The 7,222-nt window shown below is 31.5% G+C and overlaps 1 long non-coding RNA gene across 1 annotated transcript; it reads right to left on the bottom strand.

Moving 5' to 3' along the window:
* Window positions 1-4,076: 4,076 nt before the first annotated feature.
* LOC128296349 (uncharacterized) lies at window positions 4,077-5,652 on the bottom strand. Its single transcript, XR_008286932.1, has 3 exons — window positions 5,562-5,652; window positions 5,006-5,090; window positions 4,077-4,359 (listed from the first exon to the last, which is right to left on the bottom strand). It is a non-coding gene; the product is annotated as an uncharacterized LOC128296349 (long non-coding RNA).
* Window positions 5,653-7,222: the final 1,570 nt, after the last annotated feature.

Raw genomic sequence — 7,222 nt, 5'->3', positions numbered from 1 at the left:
TTATGTATATTGGCTTAAGATAAAAGCCCTTCATTTTGTATTAAGCCTAGATAATGGCTATTATTTATTTTGGTAAATGTATATGATGTTCCTTCTATGAATGAATTGATGTCTTTCGGGATGGAATTAGTATGTTGAAATGATCTTGTGTAGGTTGTGCAAAATTGTGTAGGTTGTGCAAAATGGCTTGGAAGATAGCCTAGTTTTTCCACACGGGCAAGACACACGGGGTGTGTCTAGGCCGTGTGTGACACACTGCTCACCCCCATGGGTGTGTGTTATGGCCATGCGTCCCCTGCACTTAAACTTTTAAGTCAGTTTTGTCTACGGGTAAGCCACACGGGCGTCTACCATAGTCGTGTCTATAAGTCAGTTTTGTCCACGGGGAGGCCACACGGGCGTGTGTCATGGCCGTTCCCTAAATTCAGTGTTGCACACGAGCTAAGGGCATGGGCGTGTCTCGAGACACACGGGCGTGTGGAACCCTAAGGCATGAGCTTTTCCAAGTTTTTCTTAAGTTTTCAGTTTAAACTTAAATCATCTCGAATGTATGTTTTGGGTCTCGTAAGTCCTATTAAGGGACAGATTGAGTATGAAATGAAAAGTTTTAAATTGATAAAAATTTTATGGCCCAGTTTTACATACGTATGCTTGAACTAAGTATGGTGACACCTCGAACCCTGTCCTGGTGTCGGATACGGGCGAAGGGTGTTACAATTTCACACATTTATCATCCATTTTACAACTTGTGCAAAATAGTCCCTTTAGGTGTTTTCATGGTAACACCTTTCACAAAAGTTGTCTATTACACAACTAAGACTCATATTCTTCCACAAAATTTCAGAAAACACCCTAAATGCTCTCATGGAAAAACCCTAGACCTTCAACCATTTTGCAAGATATACCCCTCATTTGAAAGCTCATGCTACAAGGGTCTCAAAAATACAAAAATCATCAACAAAGGGTATGAAAATCACTTACTTGTGAGTGTTTCAAGTTGCTAAAAATTTTAAGCTTTCAAACCCCTAATTTTTGCTGAAAATTTGGTGGAGAAGAAGATGGGAAAAAGATGATATCTTTTCCCTTTATTTTATTTTTAATCTAGTCAAAATTGGACACCAACTCACCTAATTTTGACAATTTTGTCTACTCATTGACTCTATGGCCAGCTATGCCTTCTTCCAAGGGTCTATTTACCTTTTCAAGACCCCAAATTTTGGTTCTCTAACTATTTAGCACCTTTAGCTATCAATTTAAGACTTTTGCACTTTATGTGATTTAGTCCTTTTTCACAATTGGGCTCATAAACGAAAATTAATCTACCAAATTTTCATGCACTATAATAACCATGCTATGACTCTATTTGGATAATAAAATAATTCCACTAACTTTGGATTTGTGGTCCTGAGACCACTATTCCGACTAGCCCCAAAATCGAGCTGCTACACTGGGACACGACTGTGTGTCTCACATTGAATGCCTACACAGCCTAAGACATGGGCATGGCACTTGGCCGTGTGAGTCACACAACCTACTCTCACAGGGCGTGTGACCCTTGTATATAAGAAAATTTTTTAAAATTTTGTGAAAAATTCTCTAGATCTCGTTTTAGTCTCGACTTGTTTCTAATGCTTAAATTGGGCCTCAAGAGTCCATTCAATGGATGATATGATTAGTTTTGGATATGAATAGTAAATGACATGAATTATCTATAATTGTTCTACAAACTCCGGTAATGCTTTGTAACCCTATTCCGGCGACGGATACGGGTTAAGTGTCTTACAACACGGTTGTGTGGCTAAGCCATGTGGGACGTTATAGACCATGTGGAGGGTGTTACACGGCCATGTGGCTAGGCTGAGTAACAAACTGTGGTTATATGGAAATTAAAAAATTAAGCTACAAAAGAGACATGGTTGTGTGGAAGGGTCCAGGTCGTGTGGTTCACAAACTACACTAGGTTTTCTAGGGCACATAGCCATGTGGTGGGCCATATGGTTGACATGCTCGTATGACAAACGATGTGCAAGAGTCTGGGTTGTGTGAGAAATGAACTATCCTAAGGTTTTAGGGGGACATGGTCGTGTGGTCCACCCATGTGGTCCACACGCCCATGTGGCCCTATCCTAGGCACAATTTTGCTCTAATTTTCTTGTAAAAGAACACACACCTGTCATTGGGGTCTCGAATGATGATCCTCACGTCCAAATATGATCCGAGTTATCTGCAACGAGTCTTTCAACTGACAATTACGTAAGAATTAGTAACGATTTTCAAGATTTTCCAAGGTTAATGAAAGATTTGATAAAAATTGGAAAAATTTGTTTTAACGATTGCAAGATTATCAATAAGTGGGTATTTTGTAGAATTTCAAGATTGAGTATCGAAATTGAAATGTACTTATCAATTCTTGGCTAGGATTAGAGACGAGATTGTCCGTGTTTCGTAAATCGATAAGGAGAATAGTTGAACTATGATTAATTTTAGATTTAGGATTGCAAAAATAATTTCATCAATGTAAAGAAAATAATTGCAAAGAAAAAGAATAAAAAAATGGGAAAAAGAAGAGTAAAAATTCAATCTTATTTGGAGAATGAAGTTATAGCTCTATTGTAATTAGAAAAGAGGTCAAATACCTTGAGTTTCAAGATTAGAGGGGTTGCTTGGCAAATTTCCCCCTTTTGCCAAAAAATAAAAGGGAAATAGGTTGTTAGTGGCATGATTTGAACCTTGGAAGTAAAGGGAGAAATGCAAAAGCTTTATAATTTGGCCACATTTGACATATTTTTACCAAAATTAATAAATATCCTAGTTTGGTTTTGTTCCTTAGTTGTTGAAAAAAAAAAGTAAAAGAAAATGGTAAGAGTATGAGTTATGTAACACCCCTAACCCGTATCTATTGCCATACTAGGGTAACAAGGCATTACAGACATAAGTACAATTTCTAATATTCACATGTTAACACAGTTCATATTCATATATACAAAGGTATATAAATAAATCAACTAATTAAACTATTCAAATAATTAAAACAAAATTATCAAATAATGTACTATTTTAAATCTAACAAAACCACATTAATCTTTTACTAATTGATTGCCTAAAATATACTTATACAAACTTATTGACTTCGCTAATTAACAAGCCACTCAATCAAGCATATTTTTAATTTATAACTAAAACATATGTTTAAAGAATATTATATACATATATATCTAGAAGTCACGCACTTATACATGTCATTGCCACACCATGTACAAAAGCATACTAAAATTATACATTAATAGAACTCACTAAAATCATATACACATAGTCACTCAATTTAATCAACTTATATTCGGTCTGTACATTATAACATGTATAATCAATTTTTATTATAATTATAATTAAAGTACTAACGTATACATTATACAACTTTCATATAACATCAAATAGGTCATTTTTCCATGCATTTAGCCGAACATAAATGTGTTTAATAACTAAGCTGTGACAATTATTCACTTCCAACTTTGTTAATCAAGGTACACTAACGAACCATGCCCAACATCCAAATTGCATATCCCAACTAAAATGGCACAAATATCATATTTGAAAATCAGATCTATAAACCCATTTTTTTTTACCACAAATAATTAATACCACCTTTCTACCATGAACTTATAAACGTACACATGTCAACCTAATAATAATAATACATTTGCATAAACACACATACTACATAACTACTAAATTAAAAAGCTAATTTAACTTGTTTCTACTTCCCCAATTCATTACATTATTATCCTTGACCTGTCCACATATACATAATATGATTATTTCACTCTAACATTAAATCGATTTAGTAACCCATTCGCAAAACAAGGCATATTTCGTTAAACCTTTACAACATTCGAACTTAGCCATACAACATTTAATACTAATTCATAATTTAATACTTATATTATCATAGCAACCAATTTCATATTTATATTATCTATATCTAGCAATAGTTGAATCAACTAAGCATGTTAAGGAAAGATATACAAACCAAAATCTTTTCATCAACCACCTCCAAAGATCCAACCATTATCATGCTATTTCCGAAATATATAACACCTATCCAAACTATTATTCCTTTATAGCATGTAACATTAAAACTGAAATGAATTCAGATCATAAGCAAACGTACTGAAATCAAACATAAAAACTTGGCCATTTCGCATGGCTTTATACACAACCAAAATTTACCATCCCAAAACACACTTTAGCCTATACATGCCATAATTCGAATTTAAATTATAAAGGTACCCAAAATAGTAGATAGTGTGATGAACTTCGCAGACGATCCCTGAGCTTGTAACTTGACTTTCCAAAAAGAATCTATAAAAAAGAAATAAACATTCACAAGATAAGCTATTATAGCTTAGTAAGCTATAAGCAAATAAACAAACTAATAATATAATTATCTCAATAATAAATTTAACCGAACCACTCTAATATGAACATATTCATTCAATAAATCATTATATCGAATATTAATTACTTACTGTCATTACCTTGACTTGGTAACAATTTAATTCATACCTGTCACATGGCTCGTTTAACATATTCAAATATAGCTTATCACTGCCCGATGAACCATTCGGAATTGGATAGGACACTCAGATAATAACATAAATCGTACAATGCCAACGTCCTAGACGTGGTCTTACATGTAACCACATATCGATGCCACTGTCCCAGACAGGGTCTTACTCGTAAACACATATCGAAATCACATATCGATGCCATGGTCTTACTCGCACACATATACCGGAATCCTATGTCATGACATATGTATCCTAGCTATTCCTAAGGTTCATATGGGGCTTTTGGACGCCATAACTCTGTCGAATTGAACTCGGAAGTGTAGTAGTCAAATTTAATCATTTTCGGCCATAGCATATTAAAATTCCACATTTCATAACAGCATATAAATATAACATTTAATTACCAAATAAACACGTCTATTTGCTTATAAACTTACCTCGGACGGTACAAAATGGAATCGGGCAGTTAGTCGACAACTTTCGTTTTTCCCCGATCCAAATCCGATTTCTTTAGTTCTTGATCTAAAAATATTCAAATTAAGCTCATTCAAACATATTTTCATTCAATTTAGTCTAAAAACACATAAATAGGTAAATTATCATTTTACCCCTAACATTTATAATTTTTACAATTTAGTCCCTATTGCACAAAACACAAAATACACAAAATTTCCAATTACCCATGTTTAGCCGAAACTTACCCATTACCATACTAGTCCATATATTTCATTAATTTCACATTTTAGTATCTCAAATTATTATTTTTGCAATTAAGTCCTAATTACTCAAAATTATCAAAAATTCCAAAACAAAATATGTTAGGCTAAAACATATCTTTTATTTTTCATCATCAAACCACAAAAATCACAAGCTATTAACAATGGCACACCTCAAAATATTCATCAAAATAAAAAATTCAAGCACAGGTTTTATAGTACTCGAAGCAACGATCTCAAAAACGTAGAAATTAACAAAAACTGACAAAGAACGAACCTTGATTTTTTTGCTTAGAAGATGGCCGAACCTAGTCTTCTATTCTTCCTTTTTCTTTTTGGTTAAATTCGGTTCAAGAAAGAATGAAAAACATGGACATGGCTTTTTATTTTATAATATAATAACATATATTAATTTATTATTATTTTACCTTTTTTTTTACTTTAATTAATAAATTATAAAATCACTTATATTATGCCCACTACCATCCAAAATTTTATATAATGGGCTAATTTCATCATAAATGCTCTCACTTAGAAAGCCATTAATAAATAAGCCCTTTACAAAATAAACTACCCACTTTTCAATTTACGCGATTAAGTCCTTTTATTTAATCGAACACCTAAACGACAAAATTAAATCACAAAAATTTCACAAATATAAATTCACACAAAATAAACATAGAAAATAATTTTAAATATTTTTCTGACTCGGATTCGTGGTCCCGAAACTACTGTTCCGATTAGGGTCTAAATCGGGCTGTTACAAGTTAAACCTTAGTACTTGAAGTAATATACTAAACTCTTAACCATTAAGAATAAAGTTTATTTCCTATTTCCTAATTAACTAATTCATCTAAATTTATATATTTTGGGGCGTTACAAGAAGAAGCCACGAGTATTGATGCTAATAATGACATCTCCTGGTTATATAAGAAAAGAAAGCTTTATTTACTTTAGAAAATGATGATGATAAAAACTTAGAAAGGGTTTTTTAACCGGTTAGAAATGAGAACTTTATAATATTTTTACTTTTTATCATTTTTATATATTATATACTCTTTATGAAATTTTAATAATTTTAAATTTTAAATACTTTTTAATTTTTAAAATTTTTATAAGTTTTATTTATTTTTTTAACTTTTTTAAATTTTTAAATAATTGATGGCGTGGTATGCATGTAGACTGACATGCCAGCAAAGTTAACATACATTAACTTTTTCATTCATTTTTGGGTGCTTTGACAAACGATGTTAGTTCAAGTGTTAAAAGAAATAGAAAATTTGTCATTTTGTAAATGTTGAGGTCTAAATTCATTGAATTTCTTAGAATTTGATTAGAATTTGAGCTACAATGATAAATTTTGTAACTATTGAGAGCTAAAATTTGTTAAATATTTTTATATTTAGGATCAAATTAATAGAATGTATAAATATTAGAAGGTTAAATTTATTATTGGACCAATAAAAAGCCCACGTCAACACATTCATTAATATCCAAATAGTTGTTAACATTTGATGACAACAAAAATAATTTCTAATAGTTTAGTGACTAAAATAAGAAAAAAATAGTTGAATGACCAAAATAGAATTTGGGTAATACTTTATTGACCATTTCTATATTTTACCCTTTACAAAATTATAAATGAGTAAATGGTCAAATTATTTGACTTCGAAAATGATAAAATTTTAATTTAATTTTTAAAAATTATAAAGATATAAATTAATACGATGACAAAATTATATTTTAACTTAAAAAAATATAACTAATTCAGATACCAAATGTAATTCCTATGTTCACCCTTACGTGCATGAACAAAAATCTAATAGTTGAAGCTCAATTTAGTGAGAACCCAATAGATATGTTATGGGTTTGTATCTCTGGTTCTAGTTTCCTTAGAATTGAGATCTTATTGAAGCCTAATAACAGAATTCATTTGGG

The sequence above is a fragment of the Gossypium arboreum genome, chromosome 8, assembly GCF_025698485.1.
Source record: "Gossypium arboreum isolate Shixiya-1 chromosome 8, ASM2569848v2, whole genome shotgun sequence".
Taxonomy (NCBI): Eukaryota; Viridiplantae; Streptophyta; class Magnoliopsida; order Malvales; family Malvaceae; genus Gossypium; species Gossypium arboreum.
Note: the sequence above shows the minus strand (reverse complement) of the source record. Positions and strands in the feature narration are given on the sequence as shown.